This window comes from Cydia pomonella, chromosome 1 (genome assembly GCF_033807575.1).
Source record: "Cydia pomonella isolate Wapato2018A chromosome 1, ilCydPomo1, whole genome shotgun sequence".
Classification (NCBI taxonomy): domain Eukaryota; kingdom Metazoa; phylum Arthropoda; class Insecta; order Lepidoptera; family Tortricidae; genus Cydia; species Cydia pomonella.
Window position 1 is genome coordinate 21,565,140 of NC_084703.1, and position 3,879 is coordinate 21,569,018.

Here is a 3,879-nt window from a genome sequence, read left to right on the forward strand (position 1 = left end):
CCTACCGCGAACACCGAAGTTTTCAAATTGCAAAATAAGAGTAAAAGAGAAGCACGTCCGCATTTTGAAAACTTTGGTGTTCGCAGTAGGCCCTCTGACTTGTTTTGGCTATTGCTATGATATCGGCACCACAAAATTGACAAATGTCATCGAAAAATACCGTAAAAGTAGTAAGTATAATCAAAGATACATTGATTGAGTAAGATGCGTAAAATTTAAGACAATTTCTTGCTTCGACTTTGATAGGTAAACGAGATGGCGCTGAACAGCTCCATACATTTTGCGGTAACTCTGATTGTCTGTTGTATAAATTGACGTTTGAAAATTCAGTGACCGCAAAACAGTACAGTGCCATCTGTGTTGGATGTCAAACTAAAGGGGCACGTTTTTTTCTTAAGCGAAGCGTAGACTAACAAGAACTTGCATGCAATTTACGTTAAATTACCGACTACTAAGGTAACTGAATTCAAAAGTTTAGATACCGCAATGTAACTAATGAAAATTGCATGCAAGTTCCTGCTAATCTAAACCTCGCTTTAGACTTTATCTCTCTATTTCAATCAATTCTCTTTGGTATACTATAAAAAAAGAGAGCCCTCTTGAAGCGTTTCATGAGGACTCATTTGACAGCGACATCTCTGATTTATTTCGAAACTAAGTATGCATGTGTTCGTGAACAGTTACATATGCATCCGTATCCGTACGGGTACTTCCGTCCTATTTAGTATAATTATTTACTAATGATTTAGTACTTGGGAGGTTTACAAGTAATTTTAAGCCAGACAAGTCGTATAATAAAATTATGTAGAATTATTATGATGAAAGATAAATAAAAAGACATTTGTATTTTTAACCGACTTCAAAAAAGGTAAATCTCCGAGAATCGTGAACCGATTTTCAAAAAAAAAAAATTTAAACGAACGGGTATAACCCCGAGATAGTCCCGTTGGCACCAAGTCGGGGTCTGATGATAGGATCTTGGAGAAATCGAGGGAACTCTTCAAATGTTATAGGTACATGTATGGCGCTTTTGGTAATATTTGATGTCGATTTTATTTTTTGTTAATTATTAAAGATATACATAAAAAATCCATCAACTGAAATAGATCACATTGTTTGAGTAGTACAGAAATAGAACAGAAACCCTCTTCTCCCGCTGGAATAGGTACCTCGGCGGATATTCCCTGATTAGATCAAATCGTGAAAATCCCGAAGAAGGGCCATGTCAAGCAAGAGCACCCTATACTGCGCACCGGCGTATGAGGAAAGTTATAAAAGTGAAGGAAGCGAAAGAGGTACGCCAGGATCGTAGCAAGTGTAAATCCGTGGTCTCTGCCCACACCTCCGGGAAATAGGCGTGATTATATATATGTATGCATGTATACATGTACTGTTTTTTGTATTGAGCCTTAATTCTTAATTAACCTCCACATGCATATGAACGATCTTCTATATGCGCTGGATGCCATCCGGGTATGCATGGATATTTTGTTTTCAATCATACTAAAAGAAAAAAACTGATCGTAAGCAATGTGATCTTCGCAAATGTAACTAAATAGGAGAAACAGGAAATTATGACTTGAAACCTCATACTCAGATTTATTTACCTTTGTATCAAATCAGCCTTTTTCGAGCTACTGATTGATTTCTCCCTAAAATATTTGCTTGAACTTTACGTACTGTTATAGATTAATAAATATTACGCTGAGAATTTGCTAGGATAATCGTGAAAATTCTGTGAATTTGTTTTGTTTACAAGTTGACAGAAATGTCACGTCGAAATTATACCTACGGTATTTTTCGATGCCATGACGATGAGTATGTAGGGTAGAGGTAAGGAGAACAATTTCTTATGGGAAAACTGTTGCTAAAGTGTTCAGCTGGCAGCTGTAAATAATAGTACGCAATCTCTCCGGTGGCGCTAAGGTAGCTCAAAGACATGACATGAACTTAGTCGTTATTTAATTTAATTTATTTCTTTATTTCAGGCCAATTTACCCATAGATTGTTAGTTATATACAGACTTACAATACTAGTGTTATTGACGGAGTGAAGTGCGCTGTCAGTGATTTGAGAATTTTCATCAAAGTCAAAAATTATTTAAGGAATTTTGATGGACACTTTTCATACACATAGATTGTTCTCCTTACTTCTACCCTCCATAGTAATGAGATTTTACTATTGACACTAGAATAATTCTGGCTCAGTTTTCTTTATATAGTTAGAAAGAGAGCGCTTTAGGTGTGAAGTTAGGCACGTATCGAAAACTAGACGAACAATAAAGTTAAAACGTTAGTGACTCATGGTACCAGTTACAAATTTTTAGTACCATATGGAACCACTTGGAGCTCTGGACACTTTCTCCATACATTTTCCGTAACGTTCTCGATATCGAGTAACGTATTCCGATCTCATGGTAGCCATACAGGTACCTGTGTGTGTGCGTTACGAGACTTACGAGTATGTCATATAGATTGTGTCATTCACGACGATGCGGGCCTTGACTCGTATTGTCATGTTATTAAAGGTTAAATTGGACAAATCTGCGCGTCATCGTACCAACTGCAAATTTCATACTAAAAATTGTTTTCACTTAATAAGCGATGTACTTATACCTATGTCCGATAGCAACGACGGCGACGTTTAAGAGGGACCAATCGCCTCAGGACCATTTGAGTAAAAAAGTTGCAGTGGTAACTCCGATAGACATGAATATCTATAATGGAGCTAAGCGAGCATATTGTAAAGGCGTTAAGCCCGAGCTTATCCCGCCCGCGATAGTGGTGTGTGCGCGATATCCAGGGATTTAGGCGGTCTCTACCAGTCAAATCCGTGGGAAACTTGCTTCAAGCCACTGCTAGAATACTCGCGTTATTATATTTAGGTACCTACCCAGTTTAAGAACAAGTTACGTACATGAAAAAATGTCTAGTTTCAGAAATTAGAGTCGGATCAATCTAACTCTGCGTGGTATTTGCAATGACAATTGTGGCATCATCAATATCTATACAATTTCTATGAAAATATGACGTTTATCATGTCACTCCCTCACTTTTTAGGGTTCCGTAGTCAACTAGGAACCCTTATAGTTTCGCCATGTCCGTCTGTCTGTCTGTCTGTCTGTCTGTCCGAGGCTTTGCTCCGTGGTCGTTAGTGCTAGAAAGCTGCAATTTGGTATGGATATATAAATCAATAAAGCCGACAAAGTCGTACAATAAAATCTAAAAATTTAATTTTTTTTAGGGTACCTCCCCTACACGTAAAGTGGGGGTGATATTTTTTTTTCTATTCAACCCTAGAGTGTGGGGTATCGTTGGAAAGGTCTTTCAAAACTAATAGGGGTTTTCAAGAAACATTTTTTGATAAAGTGAATATATTCGGAGATAATCGCTCCGAAAGAAAAAAAAATGTGTCCCCCCCCCCTTTAACTTTTGAACCATAGGTCCAAAAAATATGAAAAAAATTGTGGAAGTAGAGCTTAAGAAAGACATTAAATGAAAACTATAGCGGATATGATCAGCTTAGCTGTTTTTGAGTTATCGCAAAAAGTTTTCCCTTCATAGTAAAAAGACTTACTTTAATTAGGTACTGATTATGCAAATTTGTCTATTTGTTTAACTCGGGTGAAAGGTACCGTTTCACCCCTTGGTTAACAATTTACTATACTTTAGGCTCCAGTTTAGCTTATTGTGACGGAAGAGTAACTACGGAACCCTACACTGAGCGTGGCCCGAAATGCTCTTGGCCGGTTTTTCTATTCAAATGAGTGCAAAATTAGCTTGGACGGACTCTGGTAGTAGTATTATACTTGCTGCTTTCCATCACAGAAGGGTCTTTATGCTTCAAGTACAATAAGGATCTTTTTATTTTAGCAGAAAT

General features: G+C 37.3%; 1 long non-coding RNA gene across 1 annotated transcript; it reads right to left on the reverse strand.

The window, feature by feature from the left end:
- Positions 1–1,020: 1,020 nt before the first annotated feature.
- Positions 1,021–3,051, reverse strand: LOC133517855 (uncharacterized). Its single transcript, XR_009799415.1, has 2 exons — positions 1,608–3,051; positions 1,021–1,503 (listed from the first exon to the last, which is right to left on the reverse strand). It is a non-coding gene; the product is annotated as an uncharacterized LOC133517855 (long non-coding RNA).
- Between the last annotated feature and the right edge of the window lie 828 nt (positions 3,052–3,879).